Below are 12,574 nucleotides of genomic sequence, written 5' to 3'. Positions count from 1 at the left end.
ATATTTCCCATGAAATAGATTTTAAAGAGAAGTCAAAATGAAATACTGGAAATGAAGAATTAAATAGATCAAATAAAAGAATGCAGTGGAAATATCTAAGAAGAAAATCTCTGGAAATTTTACAGTCAGACTAAAAAAGAAAGGGTAGAGGAGGAGGAGAAGGAGAAGAAGAAGAAATTATAAAACTAAAAACAGGAGTTGGAGATTTATGGAATACTATCAAACAACCCAACCAATGGGTCTTTTTTTTTATTTGACAGAGTTAGACAGTGAGAGAGAGAGACAGAGAGAAAGGTCTTGCTTCCTTTGGTTCACTTCCCAAAATGGCCGCTACAGCCAACGAAGCCAGGAGCCAGGTGCTTCTTCCTGGTCTCCCACACAGGTGCAGGGGCCCAAGCACTTGGGCCATCCTCCACTGCCTTCCTGGGCCACAGCAGAGAGCTGGACTGGAAGAGGAGCAGCTGGAACTAGAACCCGGCGCTCATATGGGATGCCGGCACCACAGGCAGAGGATTAACCAAGTGAGCCACGGTGCTGGCCCACCCAACCAATGGGTCTTAGGAGTTCCTGAAGGCATGGAAAGAGGTAATGGATTAGGAGGCCTTTTTAATGAATTAATTACAGAAAACTTCTCCAATTTGGAGAAAGAAAGGGATTTCCAAGTACAGGAAACACATAGAACTCCTAATAGATGTGACCATAAAAGATCTTCACCATGACATATTATAGTCAAACTTTTCACAGTAAAACACAAAGAAAATATTCTAACATGTGCATGAGAGAAACACTGGATTACTTTGAGAGGAACTCCAATTAAACTCACAGCTTGGGGCTGGCAAGGAATAGTATCCAGGATTTTTACAAAACTCATAAAGCAGTAAGACAAACACAAATAACCTCACCAAAAATATGTGAACACTTAAACATTTCATTAAAAAGATAACTTAATGGCTGATGAATATATGAAAAGATGCTGAACCATATCAAAAAGAAAACATACCATGATATCATTAGTTACCTTCAAGAGTGAAAACATTTTGGGGCTGGCATTGTGGCTTAGCAAGGTATGTCACAACTTGGGATGCCTGCATCCCACATTAGAGGGTGGGCTGAAGTCCTAGCTCCTCTCCTGCTGATAGAGCTCCCTGTCAATGCTCCCTGTTAATGCACCAATGGATGACGGCCCAAGTACTTGGGTAATTGCCTCCCACTAGACCTTCCTTCTGAAGCTTCCAAGGGAAAATTGTTTCCTTGCCCTTTATAGGGTTTAGAGGCTACCCATATTCTTTGGCTTATGACTCCCTTCTTGTATCTTTGGAGTCAGTAAACGTAGCATTATTCTGACTTTGCTTCCCTCATCACGTTTCTCTCTCGCTCGCTCATTCTTGCTTTTCTCCTCTAGTTTTAAGGACCTTGTTATTATATTGGGTCCACTTGGATAATCTAGGATAATCTCCCTATTTTAAGGTCAGCTGATCAGTAATCTTAATTACACCTGCAACCTTAATTCCACTTTGCCATATAACCAAACATATTTACAATTTCCATGGATTATGATATTGACCTCTGACATCATTAGAATGAATACTCATTTGTCAGTAGAGGTGGTAGAAATCAGAAGGTATGGAACAATATCATCAAACTGGAAGAGTATACCCACATAAACAAACATTGAATTCACTACTTACTAAGGTAAATTTAAAGAATGTATTTCAGGTGATGCCAAACAGAAACCCTAACATGGAAGAAGTAATGATGGGAAAGAAAATGGCAAATAATGTGGTTGAATCTACAGTCTATAAAATAATAATACATCTAATTTTGATTATCAAAAACAAGATACTGACTTATGAAGAAATAGAAAATATGAACAGATCTATAATTTAATAAGGAGGTTGAATCAGTAATAAAAAATCTCCCAAAGAGGAAAATATTGGGACTGGATGGCTACATTGGTGAATTGTACCAAACATTAAAAGAACTCATACCAAATCTTCTCAAAGTCTTCCCAAAAATGGAAGAGGATGGAATATTTCCCAACTTATTTTATAAAGCTAGTGTTGCCCTAATACCAAAGCTGAATACAACATAAGAAAATGATAGAATATTATCCTTTATGAAGATTAACGCACTAACAAACTGAATTCAGCAGCTTATTAAAAGGATTATATGCTATGGCCAAGTAGGATTTATTCCTGGAATGCAAGAACAGTTCAATATATGAAAACCAATTGCTATAACACATCACATTAATAAAACAAAGGGGAAATCAAATGATAATGTTAGTTAATGCAGAAAAAATTTGATAAAACTCAAACTCCTTTCATGATAAAAGTGCTCAGTAAACTAGAAATAGGAAACTTACTCAACATAATAAAAGACACATTTGGAAAGATAACAGCTAACATCTACTCAGTGGTTAAATAATGAAATATTTCTCCCCTAGGATCAGGAATAAGGCAAGCATGCTTCATCTCACAAATTCTATTCGACACAGTATTGTAAGTTCTAGTCAGAGCAATTGTCCAGAGAAATAAATTAAAGAAGCTCAATTTGGGAAGAAGTAAAATTATTTCTGCTTGCAGATGACATGACTTTATATATAGAAAGGCTAAAAGTTCTATCAGAAAATTACAACTAATAAAGAAATTCAACAAAGTTGCAGGATACAAAATGAACACAAAAAGTCCATGATCGATTGAGAAAATAATTCCATTTACAATAGCACCAAAAAAAATAAAATACTGAGACACAAATTTAATCAAATAGGGAAAAGGCTTGAAGGCTTGTACACTGAAAATGTCAAAACATTGCTGAAGTAAATTAAAGAAAATTTATACAAATGGAAAGTCATTCAGTGTTCATGATTGGAAGATTTATTATTATTATTTTTTAAAGTGGAGCCAGGACTCACACCCAGGCACTCTGATATGGGATGTGGGCATCCCAAGTGGTGTGTGACCTGCTACTCCAAACACCTGCTCCCCAACCCCTGGCTGTTTCTTTCTCTCTTTTTTTAAAGATTTATTTTATTTATTTGAAAGAGTTACAGAGAGAAGTAGAGACAGAGAGAGGTCTTCCATCCACTGGTTCACTCCCCAGTTGGCCACAATGGCCCAAGATGTGCCGATCCAAAGCCAGGCATCAGTAGCTTCTTCTGGGTCTCCCACGTGTGTGCAGGGGCCCAAGGACTTGGGCCATCTTTTATTGCTCTTCCAGGCCACAGCAGAGAGCTGGATCAGAAGTGGAGTAGCCAGGAATTGAACTGGAGTCCATGTGGGATGCTGGCACTGCAGATGGCGGCTTTACCGGCTACACCACAGTGTAGCCCCTCCAAATTCTTACACAGAAATTCTTACCCCTAATATGGTAGGATCTATGGAAGGTAATTAGGTCATAAGGGTGAGACTTTCATGAATGGAATTAGTACCTTACAAAAGGGATCCTAGAGAGCTCTTTTGCTCCCATATGAGGCTACAGTAATAAGTCAGAGAAACAGGAAAGAAGACCTTCACCAGACACCAAATCTGCGGGTATCTTGGTCTGGAATTTCCAAGCCTCCAGAAGAAATAAATGTTTCTTGCTTAAGCTACCTAATCTATAGCAATTTATTATAGCAACCCAGACTAAGAAAGCTATCATCAAATACAAATTGGCAAAAAATGAAAGATATAGAGAAAAAAGCAAACGGAAACTTTAAATACAAAACAATAAAAACATAGAAAATAATAAATGTTGGTGAAGATGTAGAGAAATTAGAATCCTTATAAATGATGCAGCTATTAAATGGTATGGTGGGTCCTCAAAAAATTAAATTTTTAAAAATTACATTAATTACTGTGTGATCTAGAAATTCCACCTCAGGGTATAGATCAAAAAGGAATGAAAGCAAGGACTCAAACACTATACACCAACATTTATATTAGCATTATTCACAATAGACAAAAGGTTGAAACAACCTAAATTCCAGCAAAGATGAATGTATAAAAAAGGTAGTATATGTATACAACGGAATATTATGGAACCATGAAACTTCCACATATTCAAAGCAAAAGAACAAAGCCGGGTGTATCACACTGCCTGATCTCAAAATATATTATACATCTATTATAATCAAAATAGTATGGTACCAGCATAAAAATAGACACCTTGGCCAATGGAACAGAATAGAAATTCCAGAAATAAACCAACATATTAACGATTGATTTTCACACAGGTGTTAAGAACACACAACGAAGAAAGGACAGTCTCTTCAATAAATAATGTTGGAAAGACTGGATATCTGTGTGTCTCTCAAATGTCTTTCCTTCAGTCTCCACTGTTACTGTACTAAACCTGGTCATTCTAGATTTCTTGCCTGTGTGACGTGAAAAGGCTAGAAGTTCTGGCATTTGTTAACCTCTGTAGTTTCAACTTTTGTTACATCCATCATATATTATGCTACAACCATATATGAATATAAATGTGTGTGAGTGTGTGTGTGTGTGTGTGGCACAAATGTTACCATCTGGGGAACAGGAGCAGAAATAGTATTCCAGATGGTTGATGTGCAGGTGTAGGTATTCAACTGCCAGTTCATTTCACCATTAATTTTCATCTCTGCAGATTTATACCACTTCATGTCAGATCTAATGGGAAAAAGATAGTCTTTTCAATAAAAGCTGTTGGGAAAAGAGGATATACACATGAAAAAAATGACACTGGACCCTTATCTCAACCATATATAAAAATCAACTCAAAATGGATTAAATACTTAAATGTAAGACCTTACATTGTAAAACTGCTTAAAAATTGGGTGCACAGCTCCCTGGCACTGGATTAGGAAATTATTTTTTTGCATTTGATCTCAAAAGCTCAGGGAACAAATGCAAAATTAGAAAAAGGGGATTATAATACTCTATAGCACCAACTGATTATTTTATTGTTTTTGCTTAATAAAATAAAATGAGAAGTTCTCATGAAATACAGACTATATAATAAAGAATCCAAATTACAAAGAACTATGAGGAATGTCAATATTTAAGACCTGCCTTGAAGCAGATGAGCAATAAAGGGGGTAAGAAGCACGTAATAAGAGTATACTTTAAGAACTTGACCTACAAATGTTAGGGTAGCATGTAGAGCATAAATTCCTTTAATTATTTAGGTCTTAAAATCCATATACTATAGATTTTTATAAGAAGTTACTACTACATTCAACTTAAAAGTTTCCAGGCCGGCGCCGCAGCTCACTAGGCTAATCCTCTGCCTGTGGCACCGGCACCCCAGGTTCTAGTCCCAGTCGGGGTGCTGGATTCTGTCCCGGTTGCTCCTCTTCCAGTCCAGCTCTCTGCTGTGGCCCGGGAGGGCAGTGGAGGATGGCCCAAGTGCTTGTGCCCTGCACCCGCATGGGAGACCAGGAGAAGCACCTGGCTCCTGGCTTCGGATCTGCGCAGTGTGCCGGCCGCAACGTGCCAGCCGCAGTGGCCACTTGGGGGGTGAACCAATGGAAAAAGGAAGATCTTTCTCTCTCTCTCTCTCTCTCACTGTCTAACTCTGCCTCTCAAAAAAAAAATTAAAAAATAAAATAAATAAAATTGGTTTCCAAATATGAGTTCCTTCCTCTGCATGTATTTATCGACTGTCATTTTAAAATTTACTTCTTGACTGGAATTTCTCCAAAGTTAAGATCTGTTTTATAAAACAAACAAAAATTTCATATTATTTTTGTATAAACACTTTTTATTAAAATGCATTTAAAATATTAATTTAAAAATAGAGGCTTACTTCCTACAAGGCTAGTCAGTGAGTCATCCAAATTGTTTGCCATGATTGTTCCACTTTGCTGTTTGGCTCCAATGGGTCTGTGTGTGTCTGAAAGTAACGTTATGTTGGTTGTAATGTATCATGTGGGGAAAATAATCTGAAAATGAGACAAAATGAGATGCAAACAGAAACCAAGTTCCCATCAATGCACCAAGGATATATATCTACCTTCCCATTACAAACTACCTGGGACTCAAATTATTAAGTGAATGAATATAAATAATGTTTAGTTGTTCATTAAGTAAATTTTGAGTACTTGTATGTGCCATATACTAAATTAGGTGGGGAAGATCTGGCTAATAATGACAGAGGTAGTTTGAAATTGTTGCATTTCTAATTTTTTTATGTGTTTAACTTAATGCACTCAGTAATTTAAATTTGAAACAAGACAGCTCACAGAGCATGGAACTTGTAAGTAAAGATCTGAAAGATGTCAGAATGTAAACTACATTGATACAGCAGAAGGAACAGTACCAATAAAGGCCCCAAGGAAAGAATGTGCTTGAAGTTGGAGTGACCAAAGGAGTCAGGAAAGTGATCAAGGGATGGAAAGGGGCCAGATCACCAGCGCATTATAAGGAATTGTAAGGAGTTTGACTTTCATTCTGAGGCTACCATCTCAGGCCAACTGCTTTGACATGGGGAGCCATTGAAGAGCTTTGAACAGAGGAGGGATATGATCTGACTTGTATTTTAATGAGTCACTCTGTTGTATAAAGAATAGACCACAGCGGCAAACAAAGAGGCAGTTAGGAAGTTCCTTCAGTAGTCCCTGTTGATTTTCTGTCTCTCTGGATTTCATTATTCAATCTTCAGTGCCCAGACAATACCAGGCACATAGTTGAAGTCAGTGTAAATTTGCTAAATGAGGAAATGAAATACAGTATTGCACAGAAACATATGAAATATACATTCCAAAACCATTTCAGTGATATAACTGAACATAATGACCTAAACTCAAATGTTCAGTCACATTTATAAGAATTATTCAATGTAGTGAATTTTATACTGCTTTCAAATAAAATAATTTTCATTATCAATTTTTGGAAAATGTCAGAAATACCCAAGAAATTTACTTTCAATAATTATTAGTTAGAATGCAATGCTTCAAAAAGTAATTTTTATGCATAATATGTTTCTAATATATAAAATATTATACAGTATATTGTATAAGTTTCAAAATACCTTAGACTACTGTAAAATGTCATTAACTCAACTGAGTCTCCAAGTGGATATTAAATATCTCCCGGAGCTGGAAATATACTGGTAAACATCACAACTCTTGTCTTTTCCTCATGGTATTTAGACTTTATCTGGAAAATTCAACTTACTGAATATTATGAAAGAAGAGGAACAGAAATGCTATATGACGACATCAAGGAATTTTAACTGCCGGCGCCGCGGCTCAATAGGCTAATTCTCTGCTTTGCGGCGCCGGCACCCAGGGTTCTAGTCCCGGTCCGGGCACCGGATTCTGTCCCAGTTGCCCCTCTTCCAGGCCAGCTCTCTGCTGTGGCCCGGGAGTGCAGTGGAAGATGGCCCAAGTGCTTGGGCCCTGCACCAGCATGGGAGACCAGAGCTGGACTGGAAAAGGGGCAACCAGGACAGAATCTGACACCCCGATCAGGACTAGAACCCGGGGTGCTGGTGCCGCAGGTGGAGGATTAGACAAGTGAGGCGCGGCACCGGCCAGAGACATGGTTTAAATAATGTGGCATTATTGTAGCATAGCAGGTAAAGCTGCCTCCTGCGATGCCATCATCCCATATGGATACCTGTTTGAGTCCTGGTTGATCCACTTCCAATCCAGCTCCCTACTAATGTGCCTGGGAAAGCAGTGGAAGATCCCCTAAGTTTTTGGGCCCCTGCTACCCACATGGAAGACCCCAGTGAAGCTCCTGGTTCCTGGCTTCAGCCTGGCCCAGTGCTGGCCATTGCAGCCATCTGGGGAGTAAACCAATGGATGGAAGATCTCTCTCTCTCTCTCTCTCTCTCTCTCTCTCTCCCCTTCTCTCTGTAACTCTGACTTTCAAATAAAATGAATAAATCTTTTAAAAAATAATGTAGCATTTTGGGTAGACAGAAATGGAGAGAATTGGGAGATCACTGAGTGGCAGAATAAATGGGATTTGGTGATAAAGGGAAAGGAAATGTCAAAAAATAACTCCCAGGTAGCAACTGAGATGGATGGTGGTACCAGTTTTTAAGCCAAAGCCACAAGCAAAAGAGCAAGGTCTAGCAGCTAGTATGTGAGCAATTTCATTTTGGATAAATTGAGTTTGAGATGACTGCAGAACATCCAAGTGGAGAAGTCCAGTAGGGATAGAGAAAAACCATTCAATGAAACCACCAAGGAGATAGAGAGATAGAGCATTTAGTTTACCATGGTATAAGTTGAAGAGGGCAGCTTGAAAGTTTAAGAAGAATGAGAAAAGTAGAAAATGCAGAGTCTTAAGCCAGGCCCTATTTGAAGCACTCTACATATATAAACTTATTTAATCCTGAATACCTTATAAGGATAAGGGAATTCAGGCATAGAGAGGTTAAGTGAGCTATCCCAAGACACACATTCTTCAGAGAGTACAGTAAAATTTGAACCCAAGCACTCTGGTTCTAAGGCCAACATTTTAGAATCAAGAATCATAGTGACATCAACTGGGCAAAAGATTGTCAACAGAATGGTTGAAGCAACGAAGGGGGTACATGTGGCAATCAATAGTCAGTCTTGGTTTGTAATCAGGTCCATAGCCCTATACCATACTTGGAATTCACATTTACATCAGAGTGAATATACAGCTTTTTCTCTTAACTACCATGTATAACTGTCTTGTAACACCTATTAGAAGCACTAATGACTCCCAAATGATAACACTCAGAAAAGTAGCAGTATTCATTCTTTTGAAAATGAGTCAAATGCATAGTTTTTTGCTATCCTTATGGTCTTACACAAAGGACTTGTTTTCATCACAGTTTTGGTCAAACTCACCCATTAAAAATGCAGAAGTTGTATCCATTGAAAATATATGTACAAAAGAAAAAGAAAAACAACATTTAAAATAGTTTATTTTTTTAAGTTAAATTAAGAACAAAATTTAATTCAAATATATATAAACCCTTTAACAACATAGGTGTTTACTACATAGATTTGTGTCCAGAGTAGGAAATGAAGCAATATCACTGAAACACAATAACTGATTAAAAAACAAAATATGGTGGCCTATGAGCATCCATGTCCCAGTAAATATATAATAACCAACCTTTATTTCAAGGCTTGCTTGTTAATCTTTGCCAATTTCTGTGAAGTAAAAACTACCATCTTGGCCATTGAGTTCCCAATGTGACATCAACTAGCTACCAAAATTCCTAAAAATTTAAAAACTGGCTGGGGCTGGCGCTGTGGAGTAGAAGATTAAAGCCTTGGCCTGCGGCGCCCGCATCCCATATGGGCACCGGTTCTAGTCCCAGCTGCTCCTCTTCTAATCCAGCTCTCTGCTATGATCTGGGATAGCAGTAGAAGATGGCCCAAGTCCTTGGGCCCCTGCACCCACGTGGGAGACCTGGAAGAAGCTCCTGGCTCCTGGCTTCGGATCGGCACAGCTCTGGCCATTGAGGCCATCTGGGGAGTGAACCAGCAGATGGAAGACTTCTCTCTCTCTGTCTCTACCTCTCTCTGTAACTCTTTCAAATAAATAAAATAAATCTTTAAAAAATAAATAAATAAAAACTGGCTCCCGCAAACTCATGTGAGCTGCCTCCAGCACATCACTGAAGTATGAGGCAATCTAAACTTAAGGGATCACAAAGTACTTCTGTCTTAAAAATTACAAGGTATCACACTAAATGTATGCATATATGTATTTCTTTGTAAAATGTATATATTAATAGGTAATTGTTTTCATGGTGCAAGATTTTAAAGTTACAAAATAGTGCACAGTGAAGACTCCCAATCCATTTCTTTCCACAAACAGCCACATTCTTCTTAGCAGCAGCATATTTTAACTCATTTCTTATATAACCCTCCAAAAGTATTCTTTAAGAAATTATAAATATATATATATTCCGTTTTTAAAAACAAAGATGGTAGCAGACTATATTTTGCTTTATACTTTGCTCATTGTCATCTAACAATACATCTTAGAGATGGTTCCATTTAAGTACATGAAAATAGTTCCATTTAAGTACATGAAAGAAAGCTTCTTATTCAGTCATTTAACTATTACAATGTTTCATTGGATATCCTGTTCACACTTTTCACAACTGTGAGTACATATGTTGAATAAATTCCTAGAAATGAAATTTCTGTGTCAAAAACTGCTTATGAAGAGGCAGCAGATATAATAGGTGGCTGAGCAGCAGAAGAATTCAAGATTCTAATCACATCTTCAATGATTACTAATATAGCTGTAAAAAGATATATTACCTGCAAACCAAGCCCTGCTTCCTGAAGCATTCACAACTGGACTATTTGGGATGGATGGAATCAGTGCATGCTGGAGACTTAAGAGATCACAAGAAAGAATAGGCACACTGGAGAATAAATAGAATTACAAAAATCCTATCCAGATGATCCTATATTTCATTGATTCCTTCATCTGTCCATCTATGTATCCCACTCCACAGGGTACTTCAATAAGTTCATGGAAAATAGAATAAGATAAGCTTATTTCAATACAAAAGATTTGAAATCCATGTGTAGTTTTTTCATAATATTTCTTTCTCATAAAATTTTGATGGTCCTTCATGTACTAACTATATATCTATCTGTAATAAAGAGATAATTAATAAATAGTCAATCTGAATATAGACTTATCATATGACCCAGTCATCCCAATCTACCCAAGGGAAATGAGAACAGCATATGAAAGAGTTATCTGTACTCCCGTGTTTATTGCAGCTCAACTCACAATAGCTAAGATATGGAATCAACCTGAATGCACATCAACTGAAGACTGCATAAATAAATTATGGGATATATGCACCATGGAATACTACACAGCAGTAAAAAAATGAAATCCTGTTGTTTGCAACAAAATGGATGAAACTGGAAAACATCATGCTTAGTGAAGTAAGCCAGTACCAAAGGGACAAATACCATATGTTCTCCCTGACCTGTGATAACTAATAGAGCACCTAAAAGACAATCTGTAGAAGTGAAATTGACACTTGGAGAAGCAATGACTTTGAACAGCCCTTGTCTCGACTGTTGAGGAACAAATTTTTTTCATACTAATGGTTAAACTCTTTACTTAACATAGAGTTAACCATATGTCATAAGGTTAATTGAAAATAGATCTTAGTAAAAAATAAGTGTGGGAACAAGAGAGGGAGGAGGAAAAGGGATGGGAGTATGGCTGGGAGGGTAGGCATTGTGGGAAGAATCACCATGTTCCTAAAGTTGTAATTATGAAATGTATGAAGTTTGTAACTGTAAAGCTGTATAGTTCTGCACACATTCCTGTGGACTTACTTCTAATGGTACAGTTCAAAAACTTGCCATGGGACCCCAAGTCCCCTTAAGCTGGGTGGTAAAAATACCATCTTAAGTGTTAAAGTGATCACATGGTTAGGATTAAGTGTTAAAGTTATCATACAAATAGAATTAAGTGTTTGGTAATAATAATATAATAATACTAATAGAATTTAAAAGGAACAAATGCTCCAACATGGGAAGCAGTCCATACAGCAGACTCAGAATAACAATAGCTTTAAGTAGCACTCTGACCTCAGAATCAGCCCTTTAGACATTCTGGTCTGGCCAAAAAGCCCATGAGAGCATTTCAGGCATGGAAAGCCAAGACACTGTGGCAAAAAGTATCCTACATGAAGGAACTCTGTGGGTGAGACCCCAGTGGAAAGAAGTGGTCATCAAAGAAGGATGTACTTTTCTCTGCCGGCAGGAGAGAACTTCCACTTTACTTATGGCCCTGTCTAAATACAGAGGGAGTTTGTGGACTCAAAAGGCTTCTACTGCCTAGGCAGCTCATGTCAAGAGCCTCAGGTGATCACTGACGTCATACATAAGAGTGTTAATTGTTAAATTAACAACAGGAGTCACTGTGCACTTGTTCCCCATGCAGGACCTCCATCCTCAAAGAGTTGTATTATGAGAGTTAATAGTAAAACTTGTTCTCAAAGACTGACTTCATTTTAGCGTATTAAGTGGAGGACATTCTTATGTTGCATAAGTTATAGTTATGTCTAAGCACAAAAGCTGCATCATTCTTGGGTTCTTCTTTAAAGTTAACTAAAGTTTCTCCAAAAAAAAAGGATGCTTAAAAAAAAAAGAAGTGAAATCAACTTCAAGATGCAATGACTTTGAACAGCCCTTGTCTTGACTGTTGAGGAACAGTTTTTTTTCTTCATACAATTTGTTGAACTCTTAGTATAGAGCTAATCTTATGTATATAGAGTTAATTGAAAATAGATCTTAGTAAAAAATAAGAATGGAAATAGGAGAGGGAGGAGGAAGAGGGATGGGAGTGTGGGTGGGAGGGCGGGTATGGTGGGAAGAACCACTATGTTCCTTAAGTTGTGTTTATGAAATGCATGAAGTTTGTATTCCTTAAATAAAATATTTCTTTGGGAAAAAAGAAATAGTCAACAGGTTTGTTATCTAAGAGAGGGTGATAATTTATTACAATCAATATAACCTTCAAAAGTAGAATGACTATATGACTTTTGTAGAAATTTTGGATAATAAAGTGCAAAAGAGAACACTGATCACAATTGTTTCACTTGGAAATAGCTAATGTGAACATTTTCAGGTGAT

General features: G+C 37.4%; 1 protein-coding gene across 1 annotated transcript in view; it reads right to left on the bottom strand.

The window, feature by feature from the left end:
- The window catches only part of LOC103345414 (phosphatidylinositol-binding clathrin assembly protein), a 36,467-nt gene that overhangs the window by 11,244 nt on the left and 12,649 nt on the right, over positions 1 to 12,574 (bottom strand). The gene's annotated exons all lie outside the window — the stretch shown is intronic.

Source organism: Oryctolagus cuniculus, chromosome X (assembly GCF_051225735.1).
Source record: "Oryctolagus cuniculus isolate XC-2025 breed Fujian yellow rabbit chromosome X, ASM5122573v1, whole genome shotgun sequence".
In the NCBI taxonomy this organism is placed as follows: Eukaryota; Metazoa; Chordata; class Mammalia; order Lagomorpha; family Leporidae; genus Oryctolagus; species Oryctolagus cuniculus.
This window is presented reverse-complemented; position numbering and strand designations above follow the sequence as displayed.